Source organism: Babylonia areolata, chromosome 3, assembly GCF_041734735.1.
Source record: "Babylonia areolata isolate BAREFJ2019XMU chromosome 3, ASM4173473v1, whole genome shotgun sequence".
NCBI lineage: Eukaryota > Metazoa > Mollusca > Gastropoda > Neogastropoda > Buccinidae > Babylonia > Babylonia areolata.
This window is the reverse complement of record NC_134878.1, coordinates 47,342,752-47,357,751: the sequence shown is the minus strand read 5'-3', so window position 1 is coordinate 47,357,751 and position 15,000 is coordinate 47,342,752. Positions and strand designations below refer to the sequence as shown.

Sequence of the window (15,000 nt, the reverse complement as noted above, 5' to 3'; positions counted from 1 at the left end):
AATGATCAAATAACTAATGACGATAATAATGGTAATGATAATGCTAGTAATAATAAACAATACATAAAACTTAGTGTGAATAATAATAATAGACAAATGAATAAATAAAGGGAAGTAAACCGATTGTACAATCAAATGATAAGATACAATTTGCACTTACAAATGAAATGCTGACTGAAATGATTAACACACATAACCACCATTTAACACAACCAGATTGTCCTCCGTGAAGGTGGAGACAGAGTTAACTCACTCAGTACGGCCAGCCCTCTCTTCTCCTCTACACAGATCCATCGGATGTCGAGTGGGTGTCTGAATGACCCAACCTTTAGCTTCCATCGTCAGAATTGTGGTATTCTTTATCAACATTCACCTCTTCAGTATAAGAGCCTTCCGCTTGCAATATTTTGATGATGGTAATTGGGGTGAAACGCTGTTAACGTCGTCTCTTTCGCCGTTCGTATGGAGAGAGTTAATGGTATTTGCCGAAGTCTTTATTTTTTTTATCTAATTTTTTTTTTTTTTTTTTTTGGAAACAACATGCAACATTGTTTCTCGTAGTGTACTCCAGTTCAGCACACCGTTTAGTAAATAATCATTGAAACAAACAAACAAAAAAAACCCAGGAAACAAACAAACAAAACAAAAACAAAACAAACAAACAAACAAACAAAAAAAAAAAAAAAAAGGAAAAGAGAAACATTTTCAGGAGGCTTTCATTCTGTGTTGGAGGGGTCTTAACATTAAAGAAGAAAAACCGGCGCGAAATGTAGGCCTGTAGTCTCGAAGAGAAGGAATTTTCATATTCGTCTTTGTGTGATATTCTCCTTTCTCACTGCATACAACATAACAGCTTCTTCTTCTTCTTCTTTCTTATTATTATTATTAGTTTATTTAGTTTATTTATTTATTTTAATGAACCATTTTTCACCCAGACTTACATGCTCTCAATGAAGGGAGAGTGTCTAGTACCAAATGATTCTGACTTTAGTAGGAGTAGTCTCCCCCTTTACGTGAGCAGCCGACAATTTCTCGTGCAGTGTCAAAAGAGATAGCAGCTCAAAATAGACTGTCAGCCTTTGAAAGTTTTAGTCTAGTATTCCGCGATAGAAATGTAAATAATACCTAGATGGAACATTCCGCGTTTTACATTTTCTAGGCAAAGTCACAGTCAATGTCATTTTTTGAATTGACGGAAACAGTGTTGAAGCTTAAAACTGCCACCAACTCGACACAATTCTTTTTAAATACGACCCCGCCAAAGGACTAAAGACCATCGTGATACGAGGCTTTTGATAACTGATTGTAGCGTTTCCGTAAAAGCCATTAATAAGCGGGTGTTTCTCTTTGCTCCGAAAATGGTCTGTGGTGTCTTTTTGATGGAAAACCTGAATCAGTTTTCTTAGTCAGGCGGCCAGATCCAAAAATGTATCTTCACATGCCTCGAGCTGACGATCAAGTTCAAACGTTATTATTCATTTTGTAACCAGCCAGTCGGGTAAGGATTTGAAACTCGGGCTAACAAATATACACAATGTAGATTTAATGCTGAATATGTAAAATGTGGGGTGCCTTTCTCCCCCACCCTTCCAGCTCAAATAACTGTATGATTCGCTCCAGTTCGGCGGTTCATTTGATCCTTATTTTTTAAGTCTGTCTCCAGTGAGCAGTGCCCTGAGCCATCCATTTGCACACGTGTTTATTTATGGAATCAAACGCACACGCACGCACACACGCAAACAGACACAGACACACACAGGCACATACACACACACACACGCGCGCGCGCGCGCACACACACACATGCACACACACACACACATCGCCCCCTGTAATAATAATAGTAATAATACATAGTTTTTCTATGGCGCTATATACAGCACCGATGCTGCTCAAAGCGCCTTACACAGTTGACTATAAACATGCCTTAAAAATATATCAACCGCTATCTGACAATGGAAAACATCCAGTGTGTTCATATGAATGCAAAAGCACACTAAAGATTATAAAAGCTATGAATTAAATATGGCTTAGATTAAAACAAAATGCATTCATAGAACACATATATATATGTAAATGTCCCTCCCTTACAGACATACACACACTGACATTAAATATCAACTGCACTAAAAACAAAATTGCATAAGCATTAAAACATTTCTTATTTTCTAACATAGAATTCTGTTTGGACATACTAACATGCCTACACACTTACCCACTCGTACCAGAGCACTGTAACCCCACAAACACATGCACGCACGCACGCACGCACACACACATGCCCATTAAAAATAACCAGATAGAAAAAAATGACATCACATCTAAGACCGAAACTACATAAACTACAAAATGCATTAAAATAAGACTACAAAAATGCTAGCACAAAGATATTTGCCGTACCTGATCCACCGATACAGATAATAAAGCTGTTGTAATTGTCTGACTGAAGTAAATAAAGACGATAATACTTGTCTTTCAAATAATGAGGTGAATAATCCCGTTGATACAAAACTGACACTCTGGAAGTTAAGGCTGAGTGCGTCTGTCCTTTATGATCATGTTCTCTGTTTGTTAGGATGCTATAGGAAAGGCGCTTCACGAATAACCATTATTATTATTATTGTGCTGTCGTTCTTTTTCTTCTTTCTTTCTTTCCCCCCTCATCCGCCTTCCTTTTCTTCTTTCATTCATTCTTATCTCCCCCTGCCCTCTTCTTCTTTCATTCTTTCTTTCTTTCTTCTCGCCTCCGCCATCCTTTTTCTTCCTTCGTTCTTTCTTTCTTGTCTCCCCGTCACGTCATCCTTTTCTTTCTTTCATTTATTCTTTCTTTCTTCCTTCCGGCTCCGCCCTTTTTTTCTTCTTTCATTTTTTTCTTTATTCGTCCACCGTCTTCCATTTTCTTCTTTCATTCATTCTTTCTTTCTTTCTTCTCTTCCGTCTGTTCTACTTCTCTCGATCCGTCTGACTCTCTCACTCACCCCCCCCCCCTTCTTGCCCCCTCCCTCCCCCTTCACCATTTTCCCATCCTGATAACACAGTGACCCATCTTACGGATGCAGCGAACAAATTATGATAACTCTCCGTGAAATCAGCCCTGTCAGTGTGGTGGTACAGACAAATGGGTATCGTGATAAGTAAGCTGCGTGTCAGCTTTCAGGGTGTCGTTCTGTTAAACACTGGGCATGTCTAATTTTATACCTTGTTTATCTGTCTAGATTTTTTTCTGTATGTCTGCCTGCCTCCTCCCTTCGTGCGTGCGTAGTCTTTTAAGAGTTGAGTATTTAGACAATCTAGTGATTTTACATTGCCATTATTGATAGCTTAGATTGCCATTATTAACAGCGTCTAGCCTCGACTTCTTCTTCTTCTGCGTTCGTGGACTTCAACTCCCACGTTCACTCGTATATACGCGAGTGGGCTTTTATGTGTATGACCGTTTTTACCCCGCCATGTAGGCAGCCATACTCCGTTTTCGGGGGTTGCATGCTGGGTATGTTCTTGTTTCCATAACCAACCGAACGCTGACATGGATTACAGGATCTTTAACGTGCGTATTTGATCTTATACTTGCGCATACACACGAAGGGGGTTCAGGCACTGGCAGGTCTGCACATATGTTGAACTGGGAGATCGTAAAAATCTCCACCCTTTACCCACCAGGCGCCGTCACCGTGATTCGAACCCGAGACCCTCAGATCGAAAGTCCAACGCTTTAACCATTCGGCTATGGCGCCCGTCTTAGCCTAGAAAAAATGAGAACAAACCATGAGAACTCTGTTTATGTATGAGGCATGAGATACTGACACGTTTTAATGCTTTATTTACTGTTGCTAGCTTATGATTGTTTCCAGAATATAATGCGTATAAATTATTTTTTGTCTGTGAATTAGCTCCCGAAAATGTATTCGTTGTTGTTTCTGGTCGTGCGTGTTGTGACTTTTCTTGTTATTATTTTCGATTTGCAATAAATCTATGTTTAAACGCTTTCTTTTTGGGACTTTGGTCTTAATGAATAATATTTCTATTCTGCTCTCTTTCTTGGTTTCTTTCTTCCTGTCTTGGTTTCTTTCTTTCTTCCTGTCTTGGTTTCTTTCTTTCTTCCTGTCTTGCTTTCTTTATTTCTTCCTGTCTTGGTTTCTTTCTTTCTTCCTGTCTTGGTTTCTTTCTTCCTGTCTTGGTTTCTTTCTTTTCCTTCTTCATGTCTTGGTTTCTTTCTTTCTTCCTGTCTTGGTTTCTTTCTTTCTTGGTTTCTTTCTTTCTTCCTGTCTTGGTTTCTTTCTTTCTTCCTGTCTTGGTTTCTTTCTTTCTTCCTGTCTTGGTTTCTTTCTTTCTTCCTGTCTTGGTTTCTTTATTTTCCTTCTTCATGTCTTGGTTTCTTTCGTTACTTCTTCACGTCTTTCTTCCTGTCTTTCTTTCTTTCTTTCTGTCTTGGTTTCTCTCTTTCTTTCCGTCTTTCTTTCTTTCTTAGTTTCTTTCTGTCTTAGTTTTTTTTCTTCCTTTCTTGGTTTCTCTCTTTCTTTCCGTCTTTCTTTCTTTCTTAGTTTCTTTCTTTCTGTCTTAGTTTTTTTTTCTTCCTTTCTTGGTTTCTTTCTTTCTTTCTGTCTGTCTGTCTTGGGTTTTTTTTCCTTTCTTTCTTACTTTCTTTCTTGCTTGGTTTCTTTCTTTCTTTCTGTCTGTCTGTCTTGGGTTTTCTTTCTTTCTTTCTTTCTTTCTTGCTTGGTTTCTTTCTTTCTTTCTGTCTGTCTGTCTTGGGTTTTCTTTCTTTCTTTCTTTCTTGCTTGGTTTCTTTCTTTCTTTCTGTCTGTCTGTCTTGGGTTTTCTTTCTTTCTTTCTTTCTTTCTTGCTTGGTTTCTTTCTTTCTTCCTGTCTGTCTGTCTTGGGATTTTTTTCTTTCCTTCTTCCTTTCTTTCTTGCTTGGTTTCGTTCTTTCTTTTTTCTGTCTTTGTTTCTTTCTTTCTTCCTGTATTGGTTTCTTTCTTTCTTCCTTTATTTCTTTCTTTCTTTCTTCCTGTATTGGTTTCTTTCTTTCTTTCTTTCTTTCTTTCTTCCTGTCTTGGTTTCTTTTCTTTCTTGGTTTCTTTTTTTTCTTTCTTTCTTGCTTTGTTTCTTTCTTTCTTGGTTTCTTTCTTTCTTGGTTTTTCTCTTTCTTGGTTTCTTTCTTTCTTGGTTTTTCTCTTTCTTGGTTTCTTTCTTTCTTGCTTTGTTTCTTTCTTTCTTGGTTTTTCTCTTTCTTGGTTTCTTTCTTTCTTGCTTTGTTTCTTTCTTTCTTGGTTTTTCTCTTCCTTGGTTTCTTATTTTTCTTTCTTTCTTGCTTTGTTTCTTTCTTTCTTGGTTTCTTTCTTTCTTGCTTTGTTTCTTTCTTTCTTGGTTTTTCTCTTTCTTGGTTTCTTATTTTTCTTTCTTTCTTGCTTTGTTTCTTTCTTTCTTGGTTTTTCTCTTTCTTGCTTTCTTTCTTTCTGTCTTGGTTTCTTTCTTTCTTGCTTGGTTTCTTTCTTTCTTGGTTTTTCTCTTTCTTGGTTTCTTTTCTTTCTTGGTTTCTTTTCTTTCTTTCTGTCTTGGTTTCTTTCTTTCTTGCTTGGTTTCTTTCTTAGTTTCTTTCTTTCTTGGTTTCTTTCTTAGTTTCTTTCTTGCTTGGTTTCTTTCTTAGTTTCTTTCTTTCTTGGTTTCTTTTTATTTTTTCTTGGTTTCTTTCTTTCTTTCTTTCTTTCTTTCTTGGTTTCTTTCGTTCTTTCTTTCTTTCTTGGTTTCTTTCGTTCTTTCTTTCTTGGTTTCTTTCTTTCTTTGGTTGTTGTCTTTTTCCTCCCTCCCATCTTCATTTTCTTCATCTATCCACTTCTTTTTATTGTTTTGTTTGAAAATAAAGTGTTAGGGCATGGTGAAAAGTAGCTTGTGGCATATCCTTTTTACCCTCTGTACCCCCCCACCCCGCCCCCTCCCCCCCTCCCATGCCCTCTGCCCCTTCTCTCTCTCTCTCTCTCTCTCTCTCTCTGTGTGTGTGTGTGTGTGTGTGTGTGTGTGTGATAGTCAGTCGTGTTCGACAAGGACCACCAGAACAGCAGAGGAGGTTGCTGCTGTCCCGACTATCTGGACTAGAATTCGATCACAGTGGAGAGTGTCTTGTCCAAGTCACAACCCCACTCTCTCGGCCAAAAGGGTTTTAGGATAGTCGGCGTTGGGGATTCTTCTTAAAGGCCAACTAGCTCCCAAGGCTGCAGCAGTAAGAGCCAGTGCAATTTTGCCTCCTAGTTTGAGAGTCATAATCCTTCACACCAAACTGAGCTGTAAATGATTTCCCATTGCAATAGAAAATCCATTGAGAATACAGCTCTCACTTTGCTGTGTTGATAGAAAATATACGTCAGGGGGGGGCAATTTTATTCACTTCTGAAATATTAGATATTTCTTTGTATCTTCATTTACTGCAGATTCCCTTCCAGCGTAGGCTGTACTTTCTGAAAGCGTTAAGATGAAATTGACAGGTGCAACCGACTTACATTATCATGGTATTGGTATGTATGTGCTGGCAAGCAAGTGCATGTTGTCGTATGCGTGCAGTGCATACGTGAGTTTGAGTGTGTGTGTGTGAGCGTGCGTGTATGCGCGCGCGTTTTTTTTTTTTTTTTAATAAAAAAAAAACATGAAAGAAAATAGACCTAAAGAGAGAGAGAGAGAGAGACAGAGAGAGAGAATTACGATAGAGTGATAGACATAGGCCGAGAAAGAGAAAGAAAGGAACAGAGAGAAAGAGAAAGGAATAGACCGACACAGAAAAAGGAGACAGACAGACAGAAATAAAGCGAATTTCCACTCGCAACACGAAGATGGTATCTTCCTCGATGTGTTTCCAAAACTGGTGGGTTCCCCATGGACATCAGAGATGTAGTCTAGAAGCATTAAGATAAAAGCATTGCGGCGCTCTGACACTGCTCTTGCGAAATCGTTGTGTGTGTGTGTGTGTGTGTGTGTGTGTGTGTGTGTGTGTGTGTGTGTAGGGGGTAGGGGGTGGAGTTCGGTGGTGGAGGGGGGGGGGGGAGGGGCATCCTTTGGTCCTTTTAGGGAACGTTTGGGATGCAATCTTTTGATTCATTTATGTTATCTATTGTTTGTTTTGTTTATGTATTTTCATATTCATTTATCTGTGTATTCATATAAATATCTATTTGATCTTTTATTTAGGTATCAGCTGTTTGTTTATTCACTGATTTATTTGTCTATGTGGTTCTTCGTTTTCATATTTACTTACTGATATGCATGTTTATTTTTTTGTGCTTCTGATCTCTCGCTCCGTTTCGATACTTGGACTGCAGTCTGGTGTATAGGTCTGTACACGTGAACTCTCTGTTTTCCCCTCTCTTGTCTCCCTCTCTCCCTCTTTCAGTACCTCTCTGCCCCCCTCCGTCCCCCGCCTCCCCTTGCCGTCATCCCACATCTCTTCTGTCTGTTTAAGTGAACATTGATTGTGACGAACTTAACGTTTTTTTTTTTTTTTTTAAATTCTTTTTATCCCTTGCCTTTATTGTCAGCAGTAAAGGCCTGACTAAGCGCGTTGGGTTACTCTGCGGCTGTTCAGGCATCTGTTTACCAGATGTGGTGTAGCGTATATGGATTAGGCCGAACGCTGTGAAGCCTCCTTGAGTAGTTAACTGAGCTGAAGTGAACTATTGTGAACATGTTGTGGTAACGAACTATCGGCCAAGAGTCTTGACAGACAGACAGACCAGCATCAGACTTCGTCTGTGCGAAGTATGGGAGAGACTGTCATTCTCGATGATGTGGAGTGATGGCCTAGAGGTAACGGGTCCGCCTAGGAAGCGAGAGAATCTGAGCGCGCTGGTTCGAATCTGGACGCTAGTCATTCGGACGAGACGATAAACCGAGGTCCCGTGTGCAGCATGCACTTAGCGCACGTAAAAGAAACCACGGCTACAAAAGGGTTGTACCTGGCAAAATTCTGTAGAAAAATCCACTTCAATAGGAAAAACAAATAAAACTGCACACAGGAAAAATACAAAAAAAAAAAAAAGAAAAAAAAAGAAAGAAAAAAAAGAAAAAAAAAGGTGGCGCTGTAGAGTAGCGACGCGCTCTCCCTGGGGAGAGCAGCCCGAATTTCACACAGAGAAAATTTAATCTGTTGTGACAAAAGAGAAAAACAATATCAAGCCACAACCGACATTGAAACTTTTTTTTTTCTATCACATCATCTGTACCGTTTTAGTGGCATTGCTCCCACGCCGCTCATACCAAACTCTCGGGTTCGTCTGTCGCAGTCCACAGGGAACTATCGATGTTCTGTCGCCAGGGTCCATACACCAGAGAAGACCCTGCTTTTCTGCCGAGTCACTTCGGTGGTGTTCAGTAGTGCCTGTTCTGATTTAACGTAACCTGCTAACCCCTCCCCTTCCGCCCCCAACCCTCGTTACTGACGATGACAACAGCTTAGTCACGGAGCCAGTCTGAGTGTGCGCTACCCCCCGCACCCCCACCCCCCACCCCCACCCCCGGAGTGGTGACTGCCATCCCATCCCATCCCACCAGCGAGAATCCCCCAGGAGTCTGCCCACAACGAGCCCTGTCGAAGGAAGAAAAAGAAGAGAGTCTAGAATTTTCTTTCTCTCTGTCGAAGGAGGTGAAGTCTATAATGTTCTTTCTCTGTGTCCATTCAGCCCTGTGGAAGGAAGTGAATACGATATTCCTCCTCTCTCTGTCCACTCCAGCCCAGTCGGACAACGAGGTGAAGTCCGGGTCGTCGTGGAACTGGCAGTACCAGGCCCGCGGCCGGGACTCCCTCCACCAGGCCTCCTCCGTGCGCAACGTCAGCAGGGTCACCTCCCGGGACCCTGCCCACAACGGCTACCGCCACACCTCCGCGCGCCACACGCAGCATGACGTGAGGATCAGCTCCCCCAGGGGCCACCAGTCGCACCACTCGTCGTCCTCCGTGTACCGCGTGTCCCACAGCTCCGACGACCAGCAGGAGATGGAGCTCCGCGAGAGGCAGATGAGGTACTCCTCTTCCGGCGGAAGTCGCCGCGAGCTGGAGAGTTACGGGCCCTCGCGTTCCAGGCTTCCTCCTCTTCCGCCGGCTAGTTTACGACAGGTGCTTGTGATGGGTTTGGAAGGTTTCGTCCTGAAATAGGAATGTTGTTGGGTGATACTGGAGTTTTTGTGTGGTCTGTGTAGTGAGAGAAGGTTTTGATCGTTGTTTTGTGCTCTTTTGATGTGTGTGTTTATGTGTTATGTTAAAAAAAAAAAATCTAGGGTGAGACGAGTGCGTGCGTGTGTGTGTGTGTGTGTGTTGTGTGACAGACAGTCAGACAGAATAGGAGATTACTAAACGTAGCAGTGCAAAATGAGTAGTAGTAGGAAATGTTATGTCCTTGGACACTTTTACATTGTCTTTTGAAACACTTTTACATTGTCTTTTGATGTTGGTCGTATTGTATCATGTTATTTTCAAAAGCTGTTTATAGTTAAATTGTGATGTTGGTCGTATTGTATCATGTTATTTTCTTTTACCCCCCCCCCGCCCCCTACAGTATGACCTCCTCATTAAGTGGTTTCGGCTTACATCTGAATATGCTGCAAATGCTGCCATGTTCAACTTTGGGAATTTGATTTCAATTTAGACTTTTTATGACTTTATATGTATGTTCTTTTTATGTTTGCTTTAATGTAAGGGTTTAATAAATGTATCATAAAAAAATCCAAATATGTTTCAGTATACTTCTTTAGGAGTCAGGGGTGAGTTTCATGATGCGATCTTTGCAGCGCTGAGATTAGTTTGCTTAGCGTTAAGAATGCTCCCACCTCCATGGTAAACTCCATACACTTACGAGCATTCTTAACTCTAAGCAAATATTTAGCGCTTTAAAGATCGCCTCGTGCAAACCCGGCCCTGGTTTAATTTTGTACTTTCCTACCACTTCTAAAAGATGCTTACGTAATTCATTTTTCATCAGAACGACGCGTACAACCAAACAAAATTAATAACCATTTCCCACAACCCTCCCCCACCACCACGCCCCCCCCCCCCCTTTCGACAGTCGCCCAGGCAAGCGCAGTACGCACGCTCAGCTCTAGAACGAGTCAACAACAACAACGGCAACGGCAAGAGGAGGGGCAGCAGCCGCGGTGAGGGCAGGATAGAGCTGCAGAGAGACGCACACGTGCAGCGCTCCAAATCGCCCCTGGACGTGATCCGCGAGGGCACCCACTGGTGCCGTGACCGTCTGCCGTCCTGCAGGATCTGGACCCGGGAGTGCCGCCTGGTGAGGACGGGGAGGGGCTGGTCTGGGGGGGTCTAGGGGGTCTGGGAATGGTGTGTGTGAGAGTGTGTGTGAGTTCCAGAGTCTTGTGACCAGCTGTGTCACAGACCATGTTATGCTGCAGACCTTATGCCCCATTAAGAGTCTGTACCTGCTTACAGGCTCTTTTGTTCTTCGCGAGTACTGAGTGTAACAGATAACGGACCTGTCACATAACGGACCAGTGGCATGACGGACCTGTGACATAACGGGCCTGTGGCATAACGGACCTGTGGTATAACAGGCCTGTTACATAACGGACCTGTGACATATCGGACCTATGGCATAACGGGCCTGTGGAATAACAGATCTGTGGTATAACAGGCCTGTTACGTAACAGACATGTGGTATAATGGGCCTGTTTTATAACTGACCTGTGGAATAACGGACCTGTGACATAACGGACATGTGACGTAACTTACTTGTGGCATAACGGACCTGTGGTATAACGGACATGCGACATAACGGACCTGTTGTATAACGGACCTGTGGCATAACGGACATGTGACCTGTGACATAATGGACCTGTGACATAACGGACATGTGACCTGTGACATAATGGACCTGTGACATAATGGACCTGTGACATAACGGACATGTGACCTGTGACATAATGGACCTGTGACATAACGGACCTGTGGCATAACGGACATGTGACCTGTGACATAATGGACCTGTGACATAACGGACCTGTGGCATGATGAACACCTTCGTCTGTTACGACAAAAAACAACAACAAACAAACGAAACAAAACAAAAACAAAACAAAAAACAACAAAAATCTGTCATGACAGGAAAGATTATGATTCTGTTGTAGTTGCAAAGTCATTAACATAGAAGCTTTAGTGGTGAAACTATTCCAGAACTCGTAACGGTGAAAGCTGTACCTGTATAATAGTTAAGAGTTTGCTTTCTTTCCCTGCACCTGTTTTTGACTGTGACCCAATGGCTGTACCTGTATAGATGCTGGCTGATCGTTTTTATCCCAGCTCCTGTTGTGCACTGTGATCCAACGAGCTTTACCTGTATAATAGCTGGTTGTTGGTTTTAATCCCTGCATCTGACGTTGACTGTGACCCAGCTAGCTGTACCTACATAGCTGCCGGGTAATTGATTTCATCCCTGCACCTGTTGTTGACTATGACACCGTGCCTGTAGAATCGCTAGGTATCCAGGCCTGACCGTGTTTCAGAGCAAAGCCGTCTACCTCGCCTGCCCGCGCACCTGCGGCCACTGCGGCAGGAAGAAAGACCAGGAGAAGACAACCACCCACACCCTGCAGGACCGCCCTCCCACTCCCTCCCAACCCTCACCCAACTCCTCCTCCCGCTCCCGCTCCCGCCAGCAGCAGCAGCAGCAGCGGCAGACTCACCCGAGAGCTCCCCAACAGTTCCGACAACCCCCTCCACCGTCACCCTCACCAAGATCCCGACACAGGAGCTCCCAGCAGCGACAGACGCTTCGCTCCACAGTCTTACCCCAGCACAGACGCCTGCAGCGACACCGGAAGCAACAGCAGCAGCAACAGCGTCTCCGCAACCTTCCCCACCGCAAGACCAAGGGGTCCCAGCGCGGGAGGAAGAAGGGGGGCAAGAGGAGGCAGGGGCAGGGGCAGGGGCAGCGAAGACGGAAGGAGCGTCAGGGCAACAAGGGCCGACGGGGACCGCTGGCTGGGGCCGGCCGGAAGCGGAAGAACCGACGCCAGCGCCACCGGAAGTTCCAGACCGTGGACAAGCGCGCCGAGGAGCTGGCGGCGGAGCTGCGGCGTGAGTGGTTGTGTTGGTGGTGGTGGTGGTGTAGTGCTGGTGGTGTGCTGGTTGTATTAGTTGTGGTGGTGGTGGTGGTGGTGGTGGTGGTATTGTTGGTGGTGTGGTGGTTGTATTGGTTCTGGTGGTGGTGGTGGTGTAGTGGTGGTGTTTGTATTGGTTGTTGTTGGTGGTGGTTGTGTTGTTGCTGTTGTTGGTGGTTGTGTTGTTGGTGGTGGTGTGGTGGTGGTTGTTGTTGTTGGTGGTGGTGGTGTGGTGGTTGTTGTTGTTGGTGGTGGTGTGGTGGTTGTTGTTGTTGGTGGTGGTGTGGTGGTTGTTGTTGTTGGTGGTGGTGTGGTGGTTGTGTTGTTGTTGGTGGTGTGGTGGTTGTTGTTGTTGGTGGTGGTGTGGTGGTTGTTGTTGTTGGTGGTGGTGTGGTGGTTGTGTTGTTGTTGGTGGTGGTAGTTGTGTTGTTGTTGGTGGTGTGGTGGTTATTGTTGTTGGTTGTGTTGTTGCTGCTGTTGGTGGTGGTTGTGGTGGTGGTGGTGGTGTGGTGGTTTTGTTATTGGTGGTGGTAGTTGTGTTGTTGTTGTTGGTGGTGGTGGGTAGTTATGTTGGTGGTGGTGGTGGTGTGGAGATTGTGTTGGTGGTGTGGTGGTATGGTGATTGTGTTGGTGTTGGTGGTGGTGTGGTGGTTGTGTTGTCGGTGGTGTAGTGGTTGATGGTGGTGTTGGTGATGATCACGATGATGATGGAAACATACGCGCCTTTTCGTATGTACAAACGCGATTGCAAACACACATGCACATGCACACCCGCACAAACGTTCTCTCTGACGCTGTCTCTGTCTCTGTCTCAGTCTATCTATCACGTACACACAGACACACAGACACACACACACACACCATGCACAAACTGGCGCTTGTACACAAACTGTTTTCTCCATCTCTGTCTCCCTGTCTGTCTCAGTCTTTGTCCCTCTCCCAATCTGTCTCTCTGTTTCTCTGTCTCTGTCTCTCTCTCTTTCTCTCTCTCTCTCTTTCTCTCTCTCAGATTCCTTTTGGACTAACGCATATACACTCGTGTATACGTGCACACATTATCCTGTTCCTGATACATCAGAAAAGCGTAAAGACGTCAAATTGCAGAATGAACAAAAGAACACAGCATAATTACATACATATAGTTGTTGTCGTTGTTGTTATGATGATGGTGATGACGATGAAAACGGTGATGATTATGATGACAATGACGACGACGGTGATGATGATGATGATGGTGACGATGATGATTATGACGATGATGACGGGGATGATAACGATGACGACGACGATAATGATGATGGCGTTGACGATGTGCCCCACAGAGAAGACGCTGATGCGAGGAGGGTGTGCGGACGACCCCAAGTACACGCGGAGCTGCCCCATGTGGGTGCAGAAGGGCTTCTGCAACGGCAACGTGCTGGTCAGTGACGTCTACTGCAAGCTCTCCTGTGGGTCCTGCTAGGAGGCTAGGATAAGGACGCGGACTGTTTCACCCTGTATTTTCCGAGTATTTTCCCTTGTTCTTATTTTTGGTCTTCTTCTTCTTCTTCTTCTTCTAAGATATTGCTGAACTCTTTTGTGTTTTCCGAGTATTTTCCTTTGTTCTTCTTGTTCTTGTTGTTGTTCTTCTTCTAGGATATTGCTGAACTCTTTTGTGTTTTTTGAGTATTTTCCCTTGTTCTTGTTCTTCTTGGCCTTCTTCTTCTAATTTTTTTTTCTTCTTCTAGGATATTGCTGAACTCTTATTGTGTTTTCCGAGTCTTTTCCTTTCTTCTTCTTCTTTGAGGGAATTGCTGAACTTTTTGTTTGTTTGTTTGTTTGTGTGCCATTCTCTTCTGTCAAAGTAATCACTGTTCTCGGCACGTTCTGGTTTTCAGAGTGACGGTGTTATGGTATAAAACATGTACGGTTTTTTTGTGTTTTTTTTTGTAATTGATAGACGTTTTTGTTTTGTTTCCCACTTGCGAACTGTCTATCTAGGGCGTGTTTTTTGACTTCCACCAGAACCGATGTATTGTGTTGATACGTTCTGTACTATAAATAGGCATGTTGTAGCTTTCAGGTCTGTCTGTTACAATCCAACAGTACGGATGTGTTATGTCAGTAATGATTTGGGTTTTTCTACATTAATTTTTGTGTCTCATTTCAGTGTATCATATTAATATCTGCCACTATCCCTTTTTTAAACTCCATAACTTTGGTATCTTGTGCATCCGTACCACCTCGCTGCATTGTGACTGGTTTTGTGGGTGATGATTTACAAATTGTTTTTTTGGTCATGTTTGTAGTTGAAATTGTTTGTACGTTTTAACAAGAAGTGTACATAACATAACGTCATATAGTTTGATACCGTGTTTTTCCTACCATCAATAGAATAAGTATCATCCAATGGAAATGTCTTGATCGTCTAAAGTATGACGATATACGGATGAAACATCGTCAGGTAATTCAGTACTGCGTGTGTTATATTTCACCCTGTATGTGCATATCTTATGAAGTACCAGTTATAATAGATATGATATGTCACTGAAATAATGTTGTTTTTTTAATTGAATACCTTTATAATAGAGATATGATGTTTCACCGAAATAGGTGTTGTTGTTTTTTTTGAAAGGAGTACCATTTATAATAGGTCTGATCCTGTTTTGTTGAAATAGTTTGATTTGATATGAAGTAAATGGGTGTAGTTTATGGCACACAATCGACTGTAAAACATGTGTACATTAAATAACCACATATGTTTATGAGTAACAATCTAGACGTATGGAATGGGTATGTTTTGCATCAGAGTTCTTTTTTTTCTGCAGTGAACATGTATATCATTGATTATAAAGTATGAACATGTAGGTATATATCATTGATTACAAAGTATATGCTTGACGTTGCTGAATAGCATCGGAATGCTTT

General features: G+C 42.9%; 1 pseudogene across 1 annotated transcript in view; it reads left to right on the top strand.

Annotated features, from left to right (window-relative positions):
- The window catches only part of LOC143280349 (uncharacterized), a 60,907-nt pseudogene that overhangs the window by 43,076 nt on the left and 2,831 nt on the right, over nt 1–15,000 (top strand). Inside the window, exons 5-8 of the transcript XR_013055011.1 lie at nt 8,715–9,097; nt 10,044–10,268; nt 11,497–12,070; nt 13,416–15,000. The exon at nt 13,416–15,000 is cut by the window's right edge and continues 2,831 nt beyond it. The product of XR_013055011.1 is annotated as an uncharacterized LOC143280349 (transcript). The remainder of the gene's footprint in view (nt 1–8,714; nt 9,098–10,043; nt 10,269–11,496; nt 12,071–13,415) is intronic.